At 46.8% G+C, this 27,612-nt stretch overlaps 1 long non-coding RNA gene across 3 annotated transcripts in view; it reads left to right on the top strand.

The window, feature by feature from the left end:
• LOC144313075 (uncharacterized) overlaps positions 1-21,670 on the top strand; it is a 33,043-nt gene extending 11,373 nt beyond the window's left edge. For 2 of the 3 annotated variants that reach the window (XR_013378804.1, XR_013378803.1), the window contains exons 3-5: positions 17,678-17,868; positions 18,917-19,113; positions 21,103-21,670. This is a non-coding gene — a long non-coding RNA (uncharacterized LOC144313075). Of the gene's footprint in view, positions 1-17,677; positions 17,869-18,877; positions 19,114-21,102 lie in introns of all 3 variants that reach the window. The other variant, XR_013378805.1, reaches the window with a different exon arrangement.
• Positions 21,671-27,612: the final 5,942 nt, after the last annotated feature.

Below are 27,612 nucleotides of genomic sequence, written 5' to 3'. Positions count from 1 at the left end.
TCCCTCTACCCAGCACATGTACAGAATTTAATTCTAACTATGTAAGGAACGACTAAATCAGCTCTATACAGTCAGAGCTCCAGTTGTTTAGATTTATGCTATTTGTGTTCCTATTTCTGTAGTATCTACCATCACTTCCAAGCAAGACCAATGGGACAGATTAGAAGAGTCTGTTCATTTTACCAAAAAAAAAAAAAAAAAAGGAATCCTTTTTGAGCATGTTCCCAGCATGAGTCTGTGGAGCTGTGCAGGCTTAGCTATGCAGCAATCATCTGGGGAGCTTGTTAACTTGATATTCTCTCACTCCCTAAAATTCTTAGTCAATAAATCCAACATGAGGATTTGAAATCTGCATTTCTTTTTAGAAGTCTTTCAAAAGGCATCAGAGGTTATTTTGACATGCGGTTGGATTTGGAAACCATTGACCAAAGGACTATATCTTAGTCTTTGGAGGAGGCAAGACATTTTGAGGGAAAAGTCAATAATACAATATATAACCAAACATTAAATTCTGTGGTTTGCCTTCTAAATTCTAGAGATTTCCAGGAAATGGAAAGCCCCGTGTGGGTTAGAAAATTGGCCAAAGTTTCATAGATAGCAAGAGGCTTAAGAGAATGAGAGGAAAGTATGGAGGAGATACGAAGTTAGTAGGTTTTGAAGGGTGTCAGATGCTAGAGAGTAGAAAATGTAAATTCCTGAAGAACTTTCAGAGAACAGTCTTGAAGGACTTTGCTCCCTGTCTTACCAGCAAAGACACACCGATCATAACACACACTGGAGTATTCAGAACCCTTCTCATGGGAAAATTATAAAAGTTGAATTAATCCATACCTTGGGACAAAAGGGGGGATTTTCGGGAAGGCTTGTACAGCTCCAGGAAGGCGGGGGTGAGGACACAGATGTATGCAAGGCACCAAGTCCCAGTGGGGCTCACCCTTCCCATTTCTCACTTCAGTCACTCTGTACTGGCCTCATCACTCAGACTGGCTTCTTCTACACGGTGACCAGTCGCCTTCCGTCCGCCCCCGGGCTACGGGTCGCCCCCATCATCAACCCTCAGCATTGACCCTGTGGTGGACACACGGGTGGGTGCCGAAGTTACAAACCAAAAGCAGATTCCCCGCGAGGGACAAGGTGGGGGGCAGGAGGGTTAAGAAGCTCATCGGTAGGCCTGAGATGGCCCATCTGCACGGCGGGCTGTCGGCGGCGCTGGGCGAGCAAGGGGGAGCCTGCAGGCCGTCGGGCAGGCCACGCGTCCTTTCCACGCCGCTTCAAATTTCCCTTCCTTTTCTGTCTTTATGTTTGGCGGAGTCTACTCAGTCCCGTCTAGGCTGCTGCTTTATGGAGCGTCGAAGCTCTTCCCAGGCTGTGCTCCGAGTAGCACCTCGCTTGCTAAAAGGCACTGGATTTCGAACAAGTCATAACAGTTTCTGACAAGATCTTTCTTTTGAAGGAAAATGTGAGAAAGCGAGGGAGATAAAAATGTCTTTGTTTTCACCAAAGCATAGTCAGGATGAATAATTAAGAAATTGATACTGAATTCAGTAGCATTATCTGAGCTGTTAGTCAAAAGAAGGTGGATGAGGGTGTGGGTGTGTCTGTGTTTCCAGACGACAGGTGGAAGTTCCTGAGTCTGTTCCTGTTCATGGTTCCATCCAACTGAGGATGAGGGCAAAACTGTCACCTGGTTGGGTAGAGCTGTCTTTCCAAAACGACATACTTAGAGCAAGTACATGGCTACCCAGTGGTACGATTTCGGGAAAGAGATAGGGTTCTAAGACCAAAATACCACCCTTAACCCCATGTTCAGTATCAAAATGCTTTTGTCAGAGGGCCAAGATACTTTCTTCTACCTTTAAAAAAAGCGACAGACACCAGTATTTCTGGAAGGACACTGTTAGGACACTGATGTAAATGCATATCAAAATGTCAATAAACCGCACCAAACACTTTCCTGACTTTTTTTGTTGGATGAGGCGTGTGCTCATGCGTGTTTGCATTTGTGTCTGTAAATTAGACGAGGCACCTCGACCTCTGCCTGATACACTCTGCCTGGAGCGGATCGGGGTATTCGGTTTTCATTCTACTTCGTACCACATGCAATTCATGGGCTTGAATGGGAATCCTGTCTGCAAGGATAATAACCAAGGGTCCGACGTTGGAGGATTGTGGGATATTTATGGCTTTGACCCTGTTAACAATTCGTTTGGATATTAGCATCGACAAGGCTGGTTCTCTCAACACTCAGATCTTTTCAACCAGCCCGTAGGAGTTAACTTTTTTCTCTCCGGTTTCTTGTTGAAGAGCAGAGAAAAGTTCAACATTCCTTTCCCAATGTGCTATCTTTCGCTAGAGCGTTATCGCCTTCAAATGACAACCTTTGGATGCAATTCAAATCAGATAAGGCCGGTTATTTATTTAAGGCCCTTTAAGAACATAGCCAATTAGAGACTGTTGGATAATAGGCACATCACAGAGATTTCCTAGAAAGGGCCCGGTAACGGGGTTTTAGAGCTCCCATTACAAAGCATGGCGGGTTGCCTGCTTTTAAAAGAATGTTTATTTTTGGAAAACTGCGATTCTCTTGTTAGCTTCACACTCCTTCAGTTGTAGGTGTTTCAAAGAAATCTGAGCTCTTGTCAGGCTATTTCTATGAAGCCACCTACTTTTTTATCTCATAGATTGCTTGCAAGAAAGAATTATAATTAAAAATAGGTTTAATGAAACTGTACTCTACATGATTCCACTAACCTCAAATTAAGAGTGCACCGAATTTCGATTAATAAATTGCTTTGTTAATTTAATTCAGTGACTGTGTGCTGCGGGCTTACTAGGAGTCGAACGCCACAGCCAACGGATAGAGGAGTTCTCTACTCTTATTTGACGATACACAACAGCTAGGCTCCCATGGACGTACACACACAGGAGCATCGTAGAGCAGGCAGATGCCAGGCTGAGAATCACCTTAAAGTGAAGGGCTGGGCAGTGGCCGTGTCAGCATCTTCCTTGAGGGTGCTAGGGACAGTCGTTTTTAAGAGAGGCCACTTAATTGACATCTTAAGACCAGAAGGAGTCAGGCTCGTGGAGACCTAGGGAAGAACATTTGAGGCGGAGACAGGCCGAGGGAAGAGCCGACTCGCAGGCCCCAAGACGGACGTGGGCTTGGCATGTTGGAGGAAGAGAAAGCAGGTCCATGCGACAAAAGCTGGTACAGAGATTCAGAGAAGTGGGCAGCTTCTAGGTCCTGGACAGTTTTGTAGGTCAGAGGAAGAAATACAAGTTTTACATGCAATGAAAAGCATCAGAGAGTTTTAAGCAGAGGAGTGACATGATCTAATTTAATTTTTCTATAGGAAATGGGTAATAGGAAACAAGGTTGGCAGTCGGGAAATCGATTATGAGGGAATCATAGTAAGCGAGGCCAGTGGCTTCAGTGCACAGTGCACACAGCCCAGAGCGGGTGCAGGATAATCCCTTAGACCGAGGAAAGCACATATTAGAGGGCCCTGTGTGCATAGATGTGCATGTGCATAAAACGGATATATATGTATATATATATATATGCACGTGCATGTGTACGTGTATGTGTCTAAGTGTGCGTTACATACGTGCATGTTACACTGTCTTTTTTAAAACCTTCTATTTCGGGCAGCCCGGGTGGCTCAGCGATTTAGCAGGGCTCCCTGCATGGAGCCTCCTTCTCCCTCTGCCCATGTCTCTGCCTCTCTCTCTCTCTGTGTCTCTCATGAATAAATAATAAAATAAAATAATAAAAATAAAATAAAATAAAACCCTCCTATTTCTATGTAATATAATGCATAATATATAAATGCCACCATCCATATGTTATTTAGAAATAGATCAACATACATAATGGGTGTGTATGCGTTCAAAAATATTTTATTGGTGCAGGCATGATCCAAAAGTTTGGAAGTCACTGGTCTGGGCGTCAGGTGGTGATGACTTGGATTTGGTGGTGTAGTGGGAATGGAGAGCAGGAGATGCTTTAGGGATAAGGGTCAAAGGTAAAAGTAACAGGACCTGGGGCGCCTGGTGGCTTGGCTGGTTGAGCGTCTGACTCTTGAGTTTGGCTCAGGCCATGATGTTGGGGTTGGGAGGTTGAGTCATACCTCAGGCTTCATGCTTGGCACAGAGTCTGCTTGAGATTCTCTCTCTCCCTCTGCCCTTCCCCTCTCCCAGGGCCCCGCTCGTGCTCTCTCTCTCTCTCTCTCTCTCTCTCACACACACACACACACACACACAAGACCTGTTGAGTTGGGTTGTGTTGCCGTGTGGGTCCAGCTCTGGCTCAAGAGAGCCCAGCCCCAGGGAGCCCTGTAGGTCTGTATTTTCTTGGTGGAGGACTAGGGACGTAACAATTTTCAAGGCCTCGTTTACCTGCCGCTTTCACACACAGTATGGCCTCCACTTCTGCAAGACAAAATAGCTGTGTCTTCATTTCAGGGCCACGGCTGCACAACACCGAGGGCCACCGTTAGCTTTCTAGCCTTTGGAATCGTGTTGTGTGTGGTTGTGGCTGTAGGACAAAGAGTTCAGATTTACACCTCGAGAAGGTGCTCTGGGTGAGCATGTGCACACACACGTCTTCAAGAGTCTTTTCTCGGGGCGCCTGGGTGGCCCTGTCCGTTGGTTAAGTGTCTGCTTTCAGCTCAGGACACGATCCTGGGGTCCTGAGGTCAAGCCCCACATCGGGCCTCCTGCTCAGCGGGGAGCCTGCTTCTCCTGCTCCCCCTGCTTGTGCTCTCTCATTGTCTCTCTGTCAGATAAAGAAATAAAATCTCTTTTAAAAAAAGAGTCTTGGGACACCTGGGGGGCTCAGCAGTTGAGCATCTGCCTTCAGCTCAGGCCGTGGGCCCGGGGTCCTGGGATCGAGTTCCCCCTCAGGGTTCCTGCAGGGAACTTGCTTCTCCCTCTGCCTCTCTGTGTGTGTGTCTCATGAATAAATAAACTAAATGTGTGTGTTTTTTTTAAGAGTCTTTTCTCTTAGAGTGATTTTTGGATTAGGCTTATTCCCCTGCCCACCTTCCAGATGAGGTTCTTTACTTGAGACGAGAGAAACAAAGGAATACTTTGAGCCTAATGGGGCACTTCGTGGCCGGGGGCTCAGGTCTCAGGGATGAGAAGCCGACTTCGGGGAGATCTGCACCAGCACTGGGGCTCTCACTGCCTCTTCCTGAGGGTGGTTGTAAAAGCGCGGGACCCTGGGGTGTGGGCATTTCCACACGTCATCTGCTTTTGCCCTTTGTCAGGCCTGATGGAACATGTAACACCTCTTCTTTTTTTTTTTTTTTAGAATTTATTTATTATTTATTTATTTATTTATTTATTTATTTATTTAGAGAGCAAGTGAGCCCCTGAACAGCAAGGAGGAGCAAAAGTAGAGGGAGAAGCAGATGCCCCGCTGAGCAGGGAGCCTGACGTGGGGCTTGATCCCGGGACTCGGGATCATGACCTGAGCCCAAGGCAGACGCTTCACTGACTGAGCCACCCTGGCGCCCCCTTCTCCTCTTATTCCCACGTCCCCAAAATAACCCACCCACCTGAAAGGCATTAGTGACCTATATTAACCTTATTGAAAAATGCGTCCCCAGAAGATATTTGTCCCTCCCTCGTCCACTCCTAGCTCTGCCTTCAGAGAAGCCGACCTCCCCGCAGCCCTGAACCTGGCCTGAGCTCGCTCAGCCTTCTGTATGGCACAGACTCTCTCCTGGTTTCCCACACGTCACACCAGGAGCTCTTGAAGTCGTCTTCGGGGCAGCCCAGACCCCTCACTGAGGGGGACCCGGGCACCTACTACCACGACAGCGCTCTGTCCGTGTTGGTCCCTGGAGTTTGCCGTAGGTGTTACATGTTACCCAGCAGGTTGTTACTGCGATGAGGTGAATTCCAAATAAACTGTTGGAATATAACCTGTATTTGCATTAGAGACTGTTTTTTTTTTTAAGATGTTTATTTATTCATGAGAGACACAGAGAGAGACGCAGAGACACAGGCAGAGGGAGAAGCAGGCTCCATGTGGGGAGCCCGACATGGGACTCGAGCCCCAGGTCCCCAGGATCAGGCCCTGGGCCCAAGGTGGCACCAAACTGCTGGGCCTCCCAGGCTGCCCCCGTAGGGCTCTCCCACCGTGCTGTGCCTTCTGCACCCCTGAGACGCCCGGGACGTCCCACCTCTGTTAGTTCTCTATTGCTGTGCTTAGGAAATGCCCACAGAGGTGCCCGGGGCCTCGGTCGACCAAGGGCCCGACTCAATGTTGGCTCCATCATGATCTCAGGGTGGTGAGGTCGAGCCCTGGGAGCAGCTCTGCGCACAGTGGAGTCTCCTTAGGCTCCTGTCCCGCTGCCCCTCCCGCCTCCCCTGCCCACTCGCACACTCTCTCTCTCTCTAAAAATAAAAAAATATATATATATATGTATATATATATATACATATATATATATATTTTAAAAATATAATACATAATGTATATGTATATAACCAGAAACTCAGTGGCTTAAAATACACAAGTCTATTAAGTCATAGTTCTGGAGACAGGAAATGCAAGATCTGTGTCTCTGGGGTGAAATCAAGGTGGCAGCAAGCCTGTGTTCCTTCTGGAGTCTCCGGAATCTGTTTCCTTGCCTTTCTGGCTTCTGGAAGCTGCCTGTGTTCTTAGCTTGAGGCATCCTCCTCTAACTGAAAGCCAGCAGCATGGAGTCCCCAAGCCTTTCCCTCTGGCCTCTGCTGCTTTCGTCACATGTCCTTCTTTCTTGCTCTGACCCTCAAGCCTCCTAGCCACGTAGACTCTTCTGGTGAGATAAGGCCCATCTACATAGTCCAGGATGATTTCCCATCTCAAGGTCTGCGAATTCCCTTGCCGGGTCAGGTCGCGGGCTAGCCGAGTCCCAGAGCATGGCCATCGTTGAGCGCCCTCACTGTTTGCACCACATCACCTTTCAGTTCAGAAGCTGGACTTTAAAAAAAAAAAAAAATTCACTTATTCCTGAGAGAAACACAGAGAGAGGCAGAGACACAGGCAGAGGGAGAGGCAGGCTCCCTGCAGGGAGCCCGATGTGGGACTCGATCCCGGGACCCCGGGGTCACACCCTGGGCTGAAGGCGGGCGCCCAACTGCTGAGCCACCCGGAGGCCCAGAAGCTGGACGTATCCAAAGACTCAGTTGCTAAGTTGAGAAGAGTGAGGCGTGCACCTCAGAGGACAAATTTAAGGGAGAACCCCCAAAAAAAATCAGTAAGCAAAAAAATATTTTAATGCAATATTAAAAAAAATTAAAATTTCCAGAATTGATACCCACATAACAGTGTCCTTTGCTTAATCAGCAGAAGCAGGGGACCCAGTGTCCACAAATGACACGCTCATGTTGGATGCGGGTTTAGGAAGAGTAACTGACGGACGCAGGTCTCTGGTGGCTGCGGGGCTGGCACCTGGGCGAGCGGGGCTGCAAGGGGTGGCACCTCGGGGTGGGGGGCAGCTGCTGGCCCGGGCTCTGGCTTGTGGAAGACGCGAGTGGCCTTCGGGCCATTGGACGGTGCAACGTCGGTCCCGGGCCTGGTTACGCAGCCGGGCTATAGACTCAGCTGAAGGTTCCAGGGGCTCCTATCATCCTTGACTAAATCCCTTTTCTACTTAAATAGCCGATTTGCTGTTGTTGGCAATGGACAGCGCTGAATCCTGCGACTTGAGGCAGTGAGGACGACCTCAGTTGGTGGGTGGCCAGTCCCAGCCCCGCGTGCACCCCCGGGAGGACGGCCGCGTGGCGGTGCCTGCGCTGAGGACGTGAGGCTCGGCCCCCCCCAAACCGAGGAGGTCCGAGGAGGCCCCAGAACCTTAAGGCAAAACCATTGCTTCTCAGCTCCTTACCTAGTACTTCCCTGGTCCCCAGTTAGGAGCTTATTTGGGATTTATTAGTAATAAAAAGATACTGACTTTTTCTTTGCTCACTGACTAGCAGATCAATTCATACTGAACTCGTGTCTGAAGGGCCTGTGGGGTCCTGCTCCCCTCCCTGGGTGCCCGGGTGCAGGGGCCCCGAGGGCCTGTGGGGGTCCTGACCCCCTCCCCGGGTGCAGGGCCGTGGGGCTGGTGCTCAGGTGCAGGGTCCCCGAGGGCCTGTGGGGTCCTGTTCCCCTCCCTGGGTGCAGGTGCCCGAGGGCCTGTGGGGTCCTGCTCCCCTCCCTGGGTGCAGGTGCCTGAGGGCCTGTGGGGTCCTGCTCCCTTCCCTGGGTGCAGGGGCCGTGGGGCTGGTGCCGGGTGCAGGGTCCCCGAGGGCCTGTGGGGTCCTGCTCCCCTCCCCGGGTGCAGGGCCGTGGGGCAGGTCCCCCGATGCGGTGAGGCCCTTCTCTCTTGTCACGCACACGGGGCCGTGCGCAGCCCGTTTCCTGCAGGAAGGGCGCCGGGGTCTTTGCAGGGACCCGGCCGTCTGTCCCTAACTGAAATTGTTGAAGGTTGGGAGCTCGGCTTTGCTGATTAACGAAGAATTTGCTGGAGAGGGAACGACCTTGTTGGCGGCGCGGACGGCAGAGACTGAAGGAGACACTTGTCATCTGTTCCCCAGGGCTGATGTTCCAGCGGGGCGGCCGGGAGTGAAGAAATCCGTTACTGTCATTCGGATAACGGGGTGAAGGCACCCAGAGGGCAGCGGGGTGGCCGGAGGCTCCCTCGGCCCTGGCGGCCCTGGGGACAGGTTCTGATCAGGGGGCCTGCGCGACACGGGCCGGAGCCACAGCAGACCCAGACCTGAGACCCGAGCTGGGGGACAGGGTGACCTGGGAAGGGTGCGGGAAGGTGGCAGGGGACGCGCTGGCCTGGGGAGGCAGGAGGGCCGAAGGCTGCAGAAGACCCGCACCCGTTGTCCTCCTCCTAGGACTGGTTTCCTGCTGGTAACGTGGGCAGCTCCGGTCCCCAACCCCACCCCCTCCTCAGACGTGATCATCCCCCCGTGTCTTTTTCTCCCCCCACCCCCCATCTGATGTGAGGCTGCAGCAACATTTGTTTCCTCTTTATTAAATTGCAAGGACCACTTTCCAGAATGAGGTGTATGGATCGGCGATTCCTGCAGGCACGTTGCCTTGGCAACAGGGCAAATCTTACCCATTTCAGCAAAACCTTATCAATAAGGCAGCCGCATAGGAGACTCAGGGGCACCTCATTAAATGCGTGCTGGGCTTGCCCTGGTCCCTGGACCACGGCGGCGCCTCTCAGACGGCTAAGGAGATGCACCCGGATTGAGGCACTAAGAGGACGGTCCTCAGCAGTCGCAGGGGCCACCCCAGGTTGCCGGGAGGTTCTGGTCCCCTGGTTCGGCCGCGGCACGTTCTGATCCCCTCGGGCCTAGGCACGCAGGAGCCAGGCCAAGCACTGGTGTCTGTTCACTCCCACCAGGACCCATGGCCTAGAAGCCAGCGCCTGGGCGGACGACAGGGTATCCAGTCCTGCCAACTGTAGTCTGTGAATGGGCAGGTGTGAGGGTCCCTGAAGGCACGAAATAAAATGGAAAAACCCATATATCTCACACCTTTCAGGTTAAAACTTAAGACACCTGGTGCCATTGAGGTATATTATATAATTTACTGTAAAAAACAAGTATATAAATGGAGCCTTTTTTGTTACAATAAATTGTATTTTTTGTTTTATTTTATTTATTATTATTTTTTAAATATTCTATTTATTTATTCACACAGAGAGAGGCAGAGACACAGGTAGAGGGAGAAGCAGGCTCCCTGCGGGGATCCTGATGCAGGACTCGATCCCAGGACTTTGGGGTCATGAACTGAACCAAAGGCAGACGCTCAATCCCTGAGCCCCCAGGCGTCCCTGTATTTTTTGTTTTATTTTTTTAATTTAATTTATTTTATATTTTAAAATTTTTATTTATTTATTCATGAGAGACATACAGAGAGAGAGGCAGAGACACAAGCAGAGGGAGAGGAAGGCTCCACACAGGGAGCCTGACGTGGGACTCGATCCTGGGACCCCAGGATCATGCCCTGGGCTGAAGGCAGTGCTAAACTTCTGGGCCACCGGAGCTGCCCTATTTTTTGTTTTAAAAATGGGAAATATTTACGAGAAATCTAAGGGGGAAGCTGTATATTAATTCAGAGAAACAATATACATACACACATACATATGTACTTAAATACAACTATCTATCCATCTATCCATCATCTATATCTGTCTATTGATTGATTGGTTGATTCATTGATGGGTATAGGCTCACGTGATTGGGGGCCCTGGCAATACCGAAACTGGTAGAGTAGACTTGTAGGCTGGAGATTCAGGTAAGAAGATGTTTTAGTCTTGAGTCTGAATTCTGCAGAGCATCAGGCCGCAAGCAGGTGGGGTTTCTACATTCCAGTTTTAGGGGAATTCTTTCTTCTGATGAAATCTCGGTCTTTGCTCTTAGGGCCTCCAACTGATTGGATGTGGCCCATCACTTTATGGAGAGTACACAGCTTTGCTCAAAGTATCTTTATTGATTTAAATGTTAATCACGTCCATAAATACCTTCTCAGCAACACCAAAACTGCTGTTTGACCAAACAACTGGGCAAGGGAGCCTACCGACGTCTGCACATGAGATGGCCCATCACCAAGCTCAAAACAAGAGATTTGATTTCGATAGCTCTGTTTTCTAAGGGTAATTTCATTTTTTTTTTTTTAATGTGAGAGAATAAAAAGGAGGTGAAACTAACATGTAGAAGAAACACAGGAGCTAGAATAAAAGTGATTCTAATATTTCTAGGAACTTCCTTATCCTTTTAAAAATGTTCTTATTTCTAGAGCTTTTGTATGGCAAAACCATTAAGGAAGCATATTCAGGAAGCTGGTGAACCAGAATTTTCTTTATAATTATTTTATGTAGTACCACCAAGTTAAAAAATAATCGTGTACTTTGACAACAGGAAACTACTGCATATCCTGGATAGAATTAAACTCTGTATAATCTGAGGCTTTTTCAACTAGGAAGGAGATAATTGACGTCTTTCATGAATGTGGTATGGTTTGATCAAAAGGCGTAATAATTGGCTGTTGACAGTAAACGTGTATAAAGGACTAATATCAATGAAGTAACCCGTGTTGGGTTTTGTCGCTACAGGGATGTCTCTCTCTATGGCTGAGTGGTTTTAGCTTATGTGCGTGGGCAATCTTCGAGGATCGCCAGTTTCGATTGTTAGATGGTCTTCTCTTGAAAAACAGGAGCCCTGGCTTCCACGTCTTGGTAATGGCCTCCTCCATCTGATAGACCCTCTCCTGACCCCAGATCTAGGATGATATCGTGAACCAGGAAATATTGCCACACCTTGAGTGCCAACCCTCCCAGGCCGGCGTACCAAGGTGTTGAATCCAATGCTGCTGTGGAAGTGTTTTGTAGATGTGGTTGTTATCTATCATCACCTGACTTTAAGGGGATAGCCCTTGGTAATTGGGGTGGGTCTCATCCAATTAGTTGAAGGCCCTAAGAGCAAAACCTGAGGTTTCTTAGATGAAGAAGAAATTATGTCTCAAAACTGAGGCACAGAAATCCTGCCTGGGTTTCTAGCCTGCCACCTGCCATATGGATCTCAGACTTGCCAGCCTCTACAGTCACGTAAGCCAATTCGTTGCAATAAATTTCTCAAAAGCCTCGTATATACTGACTCCGTATACACATGCATATATATTTATGCGTATATATCCTATTGGTTCAGCTCCTGTGGAGAACCCTGAATAATACCCGCACTCATATTGCTTTTGTTTGACTCATTCATGTGCATTGTTGAGCTTGAAATGTATCTGTTAAAAATTAGTACTTATATGCCTTTGCTTAGTCTAATGGAAATCAGCCGTTTAGGCCATGATGCTGTGGACCTATTAGTATAGACCAAACAACTATTTTCCTGGGGATGACTAAGGACTTGTAAAACCTCTTGTAAGTTGGATTGAATGTAGTAGAGTTTATTAAACCAGACAATATCATCCTATAAATCTAACTTGTTTAGCTGTGGGACTCAACATTGAAGGTATTAATTGCCAAATATTCCTTAGAGTTGGGTATCCAGTAAAATAAATAGACTAAATACAATGTCAATGCCTAAAATCACGACCAATTGCAAGTTACATGGATCCCTCTGCAAACGGAGCCATCCATGAGCAGGAGGGGTGAGAATGTTTATCGTCTCAGATGGATGAAGTTCAAGGCATGTGGTAAGGATCCCTGCGTGAAATTTCAGTGCCTTAAAAAAGATTCCAGAATCTGAGCTTGGTTTAAAAACAAATATCAGCCAAGGGATGCGGCTTCATTTTCTGAAAAAGGACACTAAGATAGAGAACACCAGGGATGCTCAGGGCATCGACGAATAAGGAAACTTCCCCAAATTGCCATCAATAGATTTGTTTGAGAAGATGCTGGGTGTAGACGCATTGTCAGTACTATTCTAGAAATGCAGACACAAATACAGGGCCTTTGGAAGCTCAGCCTGAAGCCATGTTCTGACATGAAACCCTGGCAAGGGTTTCTTTTCTTTTTTTAAGGTTTAATTTATGTATCTGAGAGAGAGAGAGAGAGAAAGAGAGAGAGCGTGGGGGGAGGGCCAGAGGGAGAGAGTATTCGAGGGGACCCCCACTGAGCAGGGAGCCCTTCGGGGAGGCTCTTTTCCACCACCCGTGATATCAAAACCTGGGCTGAAACCGAGTCAGGCGCCCGACCTGGGTCATGCAGGTGCCCCAAGAAGAGGGTATTTCTAAATCACAATGAAGCATGGAATTATGTTGAGGATCCTCCAAATCAGCCAAATAAATGATTTTGGGTCGTGTTGTGGCCACCTCGCTCAGAAGAGTCTGGAAGACCTCTATCTACTCGTGTGGGAGACAGATGGCAGCCCCCAGCCATAAGAGCTTCCTCTACAGGGGACCCGGGGACATGGGCCCCTGAGCCCTGACTGGCAACACGTGTTGGGGAACACACGAGGCCTTGCGCAGAGATTGGAAGGGCGGGGAGAGTGGGAGAGAGAGCTGGGCCCCGTGTAGACGCTGGAGGGGTGGCCTGAGAAAGGACCAGAAGTGCTCTTGCACGTGCCTCAAGTTTGCACGGCTGAGAACAGGTGGGTTTCCTCCTGGGGGAGGCCAGGGCCTACTGCTCCTCCTGCCCTTGCGGCCGGGCAGCGCCTACCTCTCCGGGTGAGGTGCCTGAGGTGGGGTGGCTGTTGCAATCCTCTCTGTCGTTCTTCCAAAAGCCTCGCCCTCGTATCTCTAGCTCCCTCCAGAGCCAGAACCCCCACGGCCGCAGGTGTGAAGGGTCCAGCCCGCCCCAAGCTCTCCGCACCCTTCCTCGCCTGCTTCACGCTCCTGGTTCTCAAAGCCCTCACCGTCTCCTGGTCAGGACCCTGGCCCTTTGGAGTTCTCGGCTCTTCTGCACGCCTGATGACTCGTCCGCCCTCAGCTCCGTGTTCTGTAGCTCGTGGGCCCATGGGCCGGGTCGTGTGGCTCCACTCCTGGCTCCGCGGACTCTGAACGCTCTCTCCGAGGCTCCTTTACCTCGTGGGTCGGCCTTCTACTCGGCTTCCTCCTCCTTCCTCTCTCTTTCAAGCTGAGTATTTTAGCTAGACTTGTTTTCCTAAAAAAAACAAAACCAACCAAACGAACAAACAAAAAAACCAAAAACCAAAAAACTCCTCTTGTCTTGCCTCTTGTCTTGCCAGACAAAGCCCGCTTCTTACCTGGCTGGCTTTCTGCTCATCCCTTGGAGGGTAGCTCGTTAGCCAGGATGGTTTCAATTCTTGAGACCCCCCCTCAGTACTTGGGAGCCCAGGAGGCGTCCCTTCGTTTGCATCGTTTGGCCCCATCCCTTCTCATCTGCTTAGCACACCCTTCCTGTCTTCCGTCTGGCGCTGGCTCGGACCACAGCCGCGGGGCGTCACGGTAGGCACCGGGCACATGCCATTGAAGAACACAGGCCACCTCCTCATGAACACGAGGGTCCCAAGGGCGATCTCCGATGACTACACACACCTGGAGCAGGACGCCACGTTTCCTTGTGGCCACCGAAGAAAGCCCTTCACAAGGCGTTAGCGAGCAATGTCGATTTTACCAAAGATTTCCAGGGCGACCGCAGGGGAGGGTGCCGAGTCCACAGCCGGTGATCACAATACATCTTGGTGAGCGCTGAAACCTGTGTCATCTCCTGCCTCCACGTTAAACAACCCTGGGACCAAGCACGTTTTCCTGTCCTTGCGTTACCTGGAGTTAGGTGTACTTTCCTGTCTGTGTGCAAAACACCACTGATGACGATTCAACAAAAACAAAACAAGCAAAGCAAAACACAATACGACAAAACAAAACACAATGACGGAAATCTTCATGACTCACTCCAGAAAACACTTTCCTGGAAGACCAGATGCGAGTCACCAAGTAGCCCGCTCTCCAGGGCTCTCTTTGAAATCCCTGCCTCCCTGTCCCCATCGACCACAGCTCATATGTCCCAAGCTCTGGCCAGTCCCCATCAGATCCCCGCCTTGCGAGACCTGTCGGAAGGACACCCCGGTTTCAAGACTCCACGTGTGTGTTTTCCCAATTTCTCCATTTTGAGACACTGCTAAGCTCTGTCAAGTGTTGTTCTGTCAAGTACTGTTATTAGGGGAAGTTAATAGATTAAGCTTTGCTTGAGCAACAGGTTTTTCTGGTGGCTTTTTGGAAAATCAATGAGATATTTTTCTCTCTGTCTCAAAGTCTGTCATCTTCCAGGCTTCTAAACCCTCAACATGTGGCTTCTAACTGAGTTTCTAGCCCAATTTCCTGTTTTAGGGCAAGGAAATTTAGGTCAGCCCGACTGTCAGACCCATAGGCCTTTGGAGCCCGACCATCAGGTAGATGAAGCTAAGCATTTACCTGACCACGTGGGTTTCTATCTATGGAAATTAAAATGATGGTCTCCATCATGGTACGTAGCATAACTCCACCTTGAGTCTGGATGGTGTAGAAGCCTTGGTGGAGTTTTTATTCATTTTTTTCCCCATTTCTTTCCTCTCTACCCTACCCATCTCAGGAGGCTGGACCAGCTGCCTAGCAGCTGCTCAAGAAATAGTTTGTAAGTGTAGGATCAGCACATGGCAGGAAGAAACATGCACAAATCCCACTGCCGCACTTCCTCTATTCTAAGGACAGAAGAGTTTGTTTTTTGGGTGGATATAGATTTACATGAGGATTACATTCCTCTCCAACCAACTTCTCCCAACACCATGATCATGTCAACGTCTCTGATTTCAAAAAAAAAAAAAAAAAAAGAAGAAGAAGAAGAAAGGATATGAAGAAATCCAAAAATTCTTTGGGATTAACCAGTGTTTCTGTGAACCTTTTGGAAGCATGGTGGAATTTTTTAGAGCACAAGTGTGCTTTTAATAGTTCCTGATAAATATAATTTTTAACGACTATATGACATCCCATCACGGTCACATGCTGTAATTTTCTTTACTGCTTCCTTATTGATGGACATTTAGGTTGTTCACAATGTTTCAAGATTTTGGATGTTCCTAAAAACAAATCCTTGTCTTCATTCCATATTGTTTCCTTCCAGGGTAAAATTCTGGTTGTGGAATTACTGGATAAAAAGCTATGGCTATTTCAAAGTCTTTACCTAGACATTGTACACGTGTCTCCCGTTGGAAATGTGAGATGTCCCTGACATATGCTGAGAAGAAAACATGCCCAGTTAGTCGTGGGCGCTAGGTGCCGACCACATTAAGAACGGAAATCGAACTTTTGAGTGTCAGTACCTGCCAAGTTGTACTTTTGCTTTTAAGCAACAAGCTGACCCAGCGGATGGCAGTCAGGGTCTGTCTGTTTTAGGAGAAAGCTTTGCTATTTTCAAATGCAAGATTTGGGAAATGCCATACTTCTTCATTTCCCACCAGAGCTGCAGGGACTCCGGGCTTCCCAGAGAACACGGAGGCCAAGGCCCCGAAGCCCCTTCCTGGTCTCAGATGCCTCATCTGAGGCATTCATGCCCACTTGGGAGCATCGTCCTCCCTTGGGATTACTTTCCATGTGTTCTTTTTACTGGAGCACATTGTACTTTTGAAAAGCCAGACCCTCTTTTCTCTCCTTCCTTTACGCTGTGTTGAGAGTGGTGCATTTTGCTAAATTGTCTATCCAGGCAGAGCAATTAGTGCCCAAGGAGACGGGAGGCTGACTGCCTTGCCAAATGAATGGTTTTCATGGGAACAGTGGTGAACGCACTGGGCTCAGCAAGGAAACTTGCCAGTGACCTTGTTTGGGGCTGGCCCCCCTGTCTGGTTTTCTAGAACTTGTTTATATTGCTGATGCTCTAATAAACAGCCCTTTTCATGGGGCAAATCCTTGAGATAGTTTTATTCCCAACTTGAGTCCCTATGCCAGTCAGATGCTACAGTGCACAATTGGCTGAGTGATTGCTGTTTTCTGGTAAATTAGCTCAGAAATCAGTAAGCCCCTGGTCTTTTACCTCCTGTGTGAAGCTTTACTTCAACTACTCAGTCTTCAGATATCCATCAATTGGCCAAGTGGGTCAGATGCTGTTTTGGGCACTAGGGATAGTGTGATGGATGAGACAGACAAGGTCCCATTTCTCATGGAGCTTGTATTCGGTGGGTATAACCAGACAATAAACAGATAAATAAATACAAACTATGTCAGATGTTGATAAGGATGGCAGAGAATTAGAATTGCCTGCTGTCATGGTGAATTTCCACTCCTGTTTGGATGATCCAGGAAGGCATAGCTGAGCTGAATTCTGAATAATAGCTCAGACTGGCCTGTTGAGAAGAGGGTTGGAACATGTCAGGCTGAGGAAGAAATAAGTATAAATTCCCAGGGGAAGTGAAAGATTGGGGGATTTAATAAACAAAACCAGGAGGAGGGCCACGTGGGAAGGACTTAATGAGGAAGGGGGCGTGGTGTGTGATAAAGTTTGATGATTAGTCAAGGGTCAGATCACAAGGGGCCTGAAAATCAGAATAAGCTGACAAGGGATAGGAAGCCAATGGAGAATTTTAAGCAAGGAGTGACAGACATCCTGTCATTTATGTTCTTAAAAACCCACTCTGCTGGTTGAGTGTTAACTGTTTTGTAAGAGCAACAGAGGAAGCCACAAGGCCACTCAGGAGCCCAATGCACAGGAGATCTAGGAAAGAGATGAGAATGGATTGACCTAGAAGGGCAGCAGGGAAGAGGGAGGCTCGGGGCGGAATCGGGATACGCACTTACACATTTTTTTTCTAACAGCAGCCAATTCTCCAACACCAGCTGGGTGTCCAGCAATTCGTTCAAATCTACCTAGAGTTAGCACAGACCCTAAGGTTAAAGACCCAGTTCCACAAGGCTGCCCTACTTCCGACACCCGCGGCTTGTGGGCTCTCCAGGCTCCCTGCGCTTTTTGCCGGGCTGACTAGAACTTTGAGGGTGCCCATGATGCGTCTTGCACTTGGATAGCTTGCTGGAAGGACTCAGGGAAGTGCTACACTTACTATCAGAGTCATTATAAAGGGTGGAGTGGACAGCTACGTGGAGCGGCACATAGTGTGAGGCCCGGAAGAGTCCCAAGTATGGGAGCCCCTGTCCCCATGGAGTCAGGATCACCACCTGCCTGGCATATGTTCACCAACCCAGAAGCTTCTTTGGCCTCATTATTGCTGTTTTTCTCTATCCAAGTTTCATTGCACAGGAACGATTGATTAAATCATTGACGGTTGGAGACTGAACTGAATCTCTGGCAGCACTTCTTTTCCTGGAAACGGTGAAAGTTCTCACGCTCTGATCAATGCTTGGTTCCCTCGGGGGACCAGTCTCCATCTCGAAGCTATCCAGGGGCCCCGCCAGTCATCTCATCAGCACGAACCCAGGTATCCTTGAAAGGGGCTAATTGTGAATAACGAAGGACCCTCCTATCTCTCAGGAGATCCAAGGGTTTCAGGAATTCTACCAGGAAAGGGGACAGATATAGGTTTTTTTTTTTATTATTATTATATCCCAGACCTGGAGATAGATTTTATAGATTTGGATGTAAGGAGTACAGAAAAGAAAGTCTGGGCGTATTAGCCAGGGTTCTCTAGGGAAACAAAACCAACAGTTATCTATCTATCCATCTATGTATCAGCTATTTATCTATCTATCCACCCATCTATCATCCATCTATCCACCCATCATCCATCTATCCATCATCTATCATCTATCCATTATCTATCCATCCACTATCTATCTATCCATCTATCCATTATCTATCTATCCATCTATCTATCCATCTATCATCGATCCATCTATTATCTATTTATCCATCTATCTATCCATTATCAATCTATCTATCATCTATCTATCTTTTCTATGTAAAAAGAAATGGCTGATGCAATTATGGTGGCTGGGTAGTTCAAAAATCTACAATATGGATTGGCAGGCTCAGGACCCAGTGGAGCCAGTGGCATAGTGCCAGGACAAAGATGTCCTACTGGAGCATTTTCTTTTATTTGGAGAGACCACTCTTTTATCCATTCAGGCCTTTAATTGGTTGGATGAGGCCCACCCCTGCTACAGAGGTCAATCTACTTTTCCCAAAGTTCATCAGTGTAAATGTTAACCTCATCCAAAGACACTCTGCAAAATTAACTATCCCTATGGGTGGCTCCTAATTTTCTTGCTTATGTGTCACCAAATTGTACTGGTGTCTTGGCTTATTCAATAAGAACACAGACATAAGACATAATTTGAGTTTTATGATTTCCAAAGCTTGTTTAGACGACCCTACAAAGATTTCATGTGCTCCCTAGCATTATTTGGGTGGGCGGGGGGTGGGGGGGAACAGTGAGGACTTAGTGGGAAGAAGAGGAGAGTTAAAATTACTGGTTGGTATATTTTAAGATTTCAAATTACCTAGTAACCCTTGACCTGCTGTGTAAGAGAAAGATTGAAGACCGTCTGTGCACGTGTTGTGGGGACAAACACCTGCAGCGCTCTGAACCTGCCTCAGTTCCAGGGATCACGGAGCATCTTCCACTCAGCAGCTTCCTCACCAATATGCGATTTCAGGTCCACAGACAATGTGAGCCAAGTGCTGCAGCAGGAGGCAGTGGCCCCCCGGCCAGGGGCCAGCACAGGTAAACTGGCTGCTGATGAAGTGAGGTCTTCACAGGTTGAAGGCGGGAAGGACAGCAGCATTGTCCTAGGGCACAGACCATGCTCCCCAAGTGAGGGCTGTGGAGTGTGCAGAAGGTGGGTCACTCAGGTGGGACTTCCAGGACGCAGGCAAAGCCTCTTGTATCTTTTCTTCCTGCTCGTGTGGTCCCTTGTGTCCCACCCTTTCGTCAGGGATCCCCAAATCATATTTTCCTTTAGGTTTCCCCGTTTCTGTAGCCTGGAGTTGTTTTCTGGTCTTTGGAAAGAAATTCTTTCTTCTTTTCAGGCACATTCCTGCAGGGATTTCCTTCTTTCCTTTTGCACTGCCCTTAGCAGAAATTCTGAAGCGCCTTGGCTTCAATTTTGAAATCAGGCTTTGGGAAACCAAAAGTTCTGAGCTTTTGAACTCATGCAAACCGAACTGTTTGAAATGGAGTAGGGGTGGAGAAAGGTGTCAAGAGTTTTGAAAAGGAAAGGAAAAAACACTGGAGGAAAAGAAAAAGTCATTTAATATCTCAAAAAAGTATTAGCCCGACAAATAAGGGTCAGGGTCTCCATCCAATATTTTTCTTTTAGGTAATCCACAAAAGTCTGCTTTCCCATCAGTTTCTAAAGGGATAGCTTTTTTCCTCTTTCAGTCAATTTTTAGTAAGTCATATTTTTTTCATAATGAGTTAAAAGGCTATCCAGATATCCGAGAAGGCTATAAAAATGACTGAGATAATTTATAGACACAGAGAAGCTGTTAAAAAGCAGTATAAACAATAGCCTCCATTTCAAAAATTTCCTCTACCATTGGCCAGTCTTTCCTCTTTATAGACTTCTCTTGCAGGCTTCATCTCTGTCCTGTTCTTCTCTGTCCTTGTCTGGAAGTGGATGGTCTCCAAAGTGGAATGGATGCACAGGGTTGGGTGTGGAGTAGCCAGAGGATCTATTTGAGTGTAGGAAGAGAATACTAGGATTTATACATTAAAAACCATATCTTATCCTTTTTTAAATATCTTATCCTTTACATTTTTCTATTTTTTGATGTTATAATATTGGCATGATGGTGACATATATCCATATTGCATGTCATATAATAAAGAAGTTATCGTGGTTGAACAATGAAAATATTTAGAACTGTTGTGCTAGGAATCTTGAAGGGCCACATTTTCTTTTCTAAGCCTGATTTTCTAAGTTATTGGTCTTCAAAGCTGAGGTCGCCTGTAAAAAGTGCTGATTCCTGTTTGTCTCCCACCCCAGTTCTGTTCCAGTTGGTCTTGGGTGGGGCCCAAGAATCTGCATTTTAAGAAGGTTTCCAAATGGTGCTTGAGCAGCTGTTTGGAAAAGACCTCAACGTTTTAGTTTCCAATTGTTCACGGCATCTCTTTGCAAAGCAAAACTCACGAGACAGGATGAGTTACCTGCAGATTTTGACTGAGGCAACTCGCCCCAGACTGGGACCCTTCTTGTCGGTCTTCTGCATTGAAGCAATGGCTGCCCATGTGTTCTTGACCCCCGTCCTGGATTCCAAAAGAGGAGAGGGACCGTTTAAGATGTTTTACTGTTGTCTTTTCAATTCTTGCCTCTACATGTCCTTCTGTTGCTCCCGGTGCTATGAGCAGTCATGTCTCTACATTTGTCTCCTCTAGTTCTAAACTGTGTTACGGTGTCCTCAAATGATGCTTGGAATGGCCTGCCTCTCCTGCCCCAAAGAGCGGTCCTCTGTCGGTGACAGACCCCTCTGACATGAGCACCCTGACACTTCCTGTAGGGATGTTTTCAGCAACCCTGGCCGGGGCCATGCCCATTAGTGAACTAAAGATGTGACCTTTAAATATCACTTCTCTTAAGGTCACACATGGTGGGATGAGTGTTGGGAAAATATCGTGTCGACGAGTAAACAACCTCGTCAGTACAATTTACTCTATTTTCACCACTGGGGGAAAATGTTTGTTTTAGCTGTAAATTATTTCTTCTTTCCACAGAGCCTAGCAAAGGAAACACAGGAAGGGGAGGTGAAAGAGGTGAGCTGTGCCGCGGATCAGCGATCCTTTCACCTAGAGATGGTCGAGCGGGGCATGCCTGCCTCATACCGCAGAAGCACACTCTCCAAGGGTGCACTGGAATCCTGGAGAGTTTTTAGATGATTCGGCTTCTGGATTCTCAACTTCTGTGTATTATCTTCCTTGGAAAGTGATCGGCCTCAGACCATGCCCTGAGCGTGCCCGGTGGCTCCCCTTCCCACCTCTTCTCACATCTCGTTTCTGCTGCTTACAAAGAACAACGTGGCCCTCCCATATGACAGCCCTTACTATGCAAGCTTGTTCATGATGAAAACATCTTGGGAAGGCCACAGCCCGGACGACTCAGAATGCCATGTACGTGTCAGGGAAGTCTCTTAATCCAGACTCCCAAACCTCACCTGTCCCTCTTATTAAACAATGTATTTCCAAAAAAAATTACTTTTTATTGCTTATTAAGTACCAAAACTAATAGGTGCTATGTTGTCTTGATCATTTGTGGACTAATAAATAATATTATTGGTTCCTGAAACCTCTGCCCCCCATTTTAACTTAAATGACTTTATTTTTTTTTTAAGATTTATTTATTTATTCATGAGAGACACAGAGAGAGGCAGAGACACAGGCAGAGGGAGAAGAAGCAGGTTCCATGCAGGGAGCCTGATGTGGGGCTCGAGCTCAGATCCAGGGATCATGCCCTGAGCCGAGGGCAGGTGCCCAACCACCAAGCCACCCAGGCGTCCCAACTTGAATGACTTTAATACTATTTTAATTTAAAATTATATACCTATGCTTGGTCACTGATGATCAGGTGATCAATAAACAATATTCCAAGGGAAAGGTGTATCACCTTATGGTAAATTATTGAGAAAATAAAATAAAAATATGGTTCCCAAGGGAAAGAAAGTCATGTACAATTTATGACTTTTACAAAAGAGCTTATTTGTGTATTTTAAAAATGGATGATGGTCAGAAGCACATTTAAATTAAGTTTAAAATACCAAATTTAAATATGATGCCCCAAATTCTGTCCTTGCAAGCATTTAGACCAACAATGAAAAATTGGGGATATCACCTTAAAATGTGTTATGTCATCAAAAGTTTGAGGGTCTCACCACCCGTCAGCACTGCTGTTGGAGGCATTGTATCACAGGCCTATTTTTCCTCCTAATTATTTCTCTGGTTTTAGTTTATTGGTATGTTTCATCCTCATGAAATCTTTGGTTCTACAGGATGGGGGAACTTGAGGTCTTACATGTGATGGGAAGGAGCTAGGAAAGATGAAGAGGTGGGAGGTACAGATGAGAGGAGGACCCAGTGAGGGATCAAGGCCTGGGACGCGTGGCTACTTCGTGATGAGAGGTTTGCCCATTTCTTTGCCTCTTGTGGGAAGGACGTGAGAATAACTATGGAGCCAGCTGTGTTTGATGGCGATGGTGGTGGTGATGGGGGAGTGGAGCGTTGCTTAGCTAATAAAGGCAAGTTGCCTCAATTTCCTTGATGGAGGAAGAAGCACATTTTTTGAGGGTGAAGAAGGCAAAATTGAGTAGCTGATATGTGTGTGACATGTTAAGCTTTGGAGAGAATGGCTCCTACCCAGAGATTGTGACACGGTGCTGAGCGTCAGGTTGCACCCTTACAATGACAATTTTTTTAAAAAAAGATTGTATTTATTTATTTGAGAGAGAGAGAGAGATGGAGAGAGAACATGAGTGGGGGGAAGGGCAAAAGCAGAGTGAGAAGCAGATGCTCTGCTGACCGTGGAGCTCGACCGTGGAGCTCGACCCCAGGCCCTGGGATCATGACCTGCGCCCAAGGCAGGTGCTTCACCCACTGAGCCTCCCAGGTGCCCCCCGACTATGACAATCCTTATGTGAGTCAAGGAGTTGACTTACTCTTTTACAAATAGTTTTTTATTAACTTTTGCTTGTAGGAAAGACCCGTGTTGATGTGCAGTTCTCCCCAGACTGGTCTGGAAGCATTCTCAGAGCAGCTGATGCCCTCAGAATTTAGAGATCTTCACTGTTTTTGGGAATTGGGGTGAGGATGCAGCAGCACAGGGACGGGGCTCAAGACCCCATGGCCGGTCCCGGGCCCACACTTGTCTTACAGCGAGCTGGCAGGGGCAGCTGGCTAACCGCGCCCCACACATGGGCTCCTGCCGGTTGGCCTCTTAGACATGACCCCTGCGAGGCTCCTGCCCTCTGTGCCTCCCCCACGTCCCCCTTTACTCTAAGCCATTCTCTGTGCCAAGAGAATGTTAGGATTAAGACCAAAGTCGTTAACAGCCTAGCTTCCTTATCATTCTGGGGCCTTAGAAATAAAAATGTTTTTTCGAGGTCTCAGATTAAAGATCTTATCTTAGCTTTTTCTTTTTAATGAAAAAATTTTTGCACCTGGTGTTCTTTTTTGGCCGAGAGCACGAACATCCAAGACACACCATAGAATCACTACGTTACATAATGTACTTGTACTGTTAACCTTCTGTTTCTTATAGACAGAATAATAACTTAAAGACTGTGTAATACAGATCATGCTCTCTTTGATCATAATGATAACCCATTTTTAAAGATTTTATTTATATTTATTTATTTATTCATTCATTCATTCATTCATTCATTCATTTATTTAATTATTTCGAGAAGGGCAAGCAGGAGGAGGGCCAGCAGGAGAGGGGGAGAGAGAATCCCAAGTGTATTTGCTCCGAACGATCTGATAACTCTGAGATCATGACCTGAGCCGAAATCAAGAGTCGGATGCTTGACAGGCTGAGTAATAAGCCATTTTCGAGAAGCCTGATGCATCTTGTCACCTTGAACCATAGACATTTCCAAGAAGCAGTAGGTTGAACTTGACACACTTTATTTATTTATTTTTTTTAAATTTTATTTATTTATGATGGGGGGGGAAAGAGAGAGAGAGAGAGAGGCAGAGACATAGGCAGAGAGAGAAGCAGGCTCCATGCACCGGGAGCCCGACGTGGGACTCGATCCCGGGTCTCCAGGATCGCGCCCTGGGCCAAAGGCAGGCGCCAAACCGCTGTGCCACCCAGGGATCCCTTGACACACTTTAGAAATGGGCTAAACTGGTAGCTGCAAGAGCTGTCCCAATCCCCAACTGTCAGCTCCTTAAAGAAAGGAAGGCAGCGTGCCGGGGAACTCCAGCCTCAGAAAAAGTTTTGTTAGGGAGGGTGAAGAGATAGCGGCAAAGTCTGTTGCAACATCGCCCTGTTCTGTTCTGTTCTCAGCTTTCCAGGTCCTCTCCTTTTTCCTTTCTTACTTCTTTTATGTGTTCCAGACTTGGGAATGGATCTGACCTTTTTTTTTTTTTTTTTTTTTAGCATGACACTGTGTGGATGCAAATCAAAAGCCACAGATTCCTGAATTCAGATAATGCAACTTAATTTATTTTCCTGTAATAGAATTTAATTCCTATTGGAAGCCTTCATGACACCAGGCAGCAAAACCTCGAGTTTATTCAGTAACCCTCTTTAGCCGCTTCCCACATTTTGTAGGGGGGGGTGGTGGTCCAGCCTCATTTCCAAGGAGCTTTTAGAACACGTCTCTTTCCAGCAGGAGTGAGGGGGGCTCCGGCTGTCCTCGTCATCAATCCCCATCACTCTCTGCGGGCTATACTCATTCCTGCCTGCGTTTTGGTCGTTGGTGCATTCAGATCACACTCGTTCTGGGGCCTGAGACTCTCACTCTGTGTCCCTGCCAAACATGGAGAAAATTCCACCCCTTCCTCCAGCAGGCTGCCTGGACCTACCTCCCATCTGCATAACCCATATTTTTCTGACCCTCGATCTGCATGGTGACGCACCAGTCAGTCAAATCTGGGGTCATGCTGCTTTCCCAGGACCCATGCATGCCCCTTGTAGGAAGCAGGTCTAGGCCCAAGCCTGTGTGCCCTGCTCCGGGGTGGGAAAGAGAACAGGGTGAGGCCTCTCACTCCTCCTCAGGCAGCCCCAACTTCCTCTGAGTCTTTCTTTCTCCTCGTTTCTCTTGCCTGGGCAAATTTACTGGACAGAAAAGAAAGCCTGTGCCTGAGTCCTGCTTTAAAAGCGGAGGCTATCGTACCAGCCTGCCTCCTGCCCTTCTGTCCTTTACCCCGTTATCCAGCCTTATTTTTCCCCACAGCGTTTTCATCTGCTGGTTCTTTAGAAAACATTTGTCTAAAATGTTGACCTTTCCCCACTGGCATATAAAGGGCTATGAAAATAGACTATTTTCAGCACATAGGACAGTGGCACGCAGATGGTGCTCAATAAAAAATTTATTGAAATAAATGAAGTTGACCCTCATGTCCTTTTGAGATACTCCTTTCTCGAGGGAGTGAAAGTAGAGATCTGTTGCCTGAGGTGGGGTGGGGGTGGGGGTGGGAGAAGGCTATAGGCCCACAGATCCCAGAAAAACAAAAGCAAAACAACCCCAAACTTGAATAATATCTCAAGATGTTGCCTCATGATGTATCCACACACGCACACAGGATGACAACTCTACTATTAGGTTATTATGAGGACGGTGTTTTCCTAAAGGTGGAAGAGTCTCCCTGGCTCCTTTCTGGTAGGTAGATTTCATTTCCTGATGTGTTTGCCAGAAAGCACTTGGCAGAGATTTGGAATGTAGCACAGCCATTCATCTTGGGATAGCTCAGTAGAGATTTTTGCTCCCAGTCGTATTCATGTGTTCTAGCCTGAGTCAACTGTTTACATTCCTTTTGGAGGCTCTTGATATAGCTGGTTGCAAAATCACTGCGGAATGCAATAAAATATAAAAATGAAGACTCGAGTGGGAAATGGATTTGAAGTTCATGGTGTTGTTTTTTTCCCCAGCAAATATATTAGTGAGGAAAACACACACAGAGCTAGATTTATTTTTCCAGAAATAGTATTTGCTCTAAACTATTTATCCTACATAGAACTGTAACTTCTTTGTTTTTTTTTTCCTTTTGCTAAATCTGCATTGAGTAATAAAGAACAGAAATATTTTGAAAAGATTTACTGATTCATTCATGTGTCTTCAGTTGAGATAAGAAGACATACATTGGGGAAAACCAGCGAGAATCCCTAAGGTCGTGAGTCTTGGTGAAAATTCTCCTGGGTTAGAGACAGGAAAGATTTGGTGTTCTCCTTGAGAGGGAGCTTCCTCGTAGATTATAAGCACCACCAAGATTAAGATTTTAAATCATATGTTTATTCTTAACACCAAATGATCACTTTTCAAGTCACAAATGGCTGTCGTTGCAGTCATTTAAAAATCTAGGCAATAATGGACCTGTACGTCACAAGTTAGATATTGGGAGTTGAAAATGTAGCCTGCTTTTTGCAGATTCTGGGGGTGTTCGAGAGCCTATTTCTAAGAAAAACTATGTGCTTTCCACATAATTCATGTTTTAATCAAGTCTCTCCTTTCTGGTAACTCCCGGTTCAGATGTTTCTCATTTTATGCCATCCTGCTCCCTAAAGAAGTAACTAAACTGGATCATCTTTTAAATGTACTGAAAGCCCTGGCTGCAATAAATCAGGAAAGGCGATCTCTTCTCCACACTGAATCACTACCTCTAATGTAGCTGACTTTTAAATTTGAATTCCCTGAGGCTTGACTTAAAGCTTGGCCCTCAGCCAGACTGCCATTAGGAGATTTGTGCAGGTGACTCCGATACACTCAGTGTAATTGCCCCCAGGCTTGCATCTGGTCCCAACAAAAGGACAAGACACATTTTTATATCATCTTATAGAAAAAAAAAGACACACCGTGGAAATTTTATTACAATCGCCACTTTCCATTCGCTGTTATTGCTTGTGTGCTTAAAAGAAAAATACTAATATAGGTCTAATTAAATTGGAGAGGAAGATATATTACTACCCTTTTTGTATTTTTCCCCATTATAGACAAATCTCAAATAAGGGACCATTTGGTCACGTGGCCACATAAATCATGCCACTTTGACTATACATCATACGCCTGAAGATTGTATTGTTGCCTCCTTCCCATGTTGGCTGCCAAATGGAGCAATTTATCAGTGAGGTGTTCCGGGAGCTTGTAGGAGAGATATATTATAGGGTCCCTGTGCTTTGATTTTTGTTTTACAATTTTGTGGTTCCTAAAAGAATGCAGACTTGCCCAAAAGTTCAGCGCTCCATGGGAGCCGAGTTGCCAGTACTGCTGTTAGTATTTGGGGGCACTTGTTTTCTGTTCTCCCAGAATTTGAGATAAAAAATTTCCCAATGAAAGTCAACTTTTGAAATCAACTGAGTGGGATTCAAATAATATTATACAAAGAAATTTTTTTTAAAGACAAAATAGCTCTTAGGACCCCCTAACCTAGGGAAAGCATTCTCTCATTGGAGAGGTTGAGCCTCTTGGAAGCTTGGATAGAAGGAGAGTCATGAGCAGAGAGGGCATTTCCCACTAAGTGCTACCTAGGGGAAGCGAGTTTTAGCCAAGAATCCTCAAGGGCTGAGGACCTCAA

The sequence above is a fragment of the Canis aureus genome, chromosome 4 (genome assembly GCF_053574225.1).
Source record: "Canis aureus isolate CA01 chromosome 4, VMU_Caureus_v.1.0, whole genome shotgun sequence".
Taxonomy (NCBI): Eukaryota; Metazoa; Chordata; class Mammalia; order Carnivora; family Canidae; genus Canis; species Canis aureus.
This window is presented reverse-complemented; position numbering and strand designations above follow the sequence as displayed.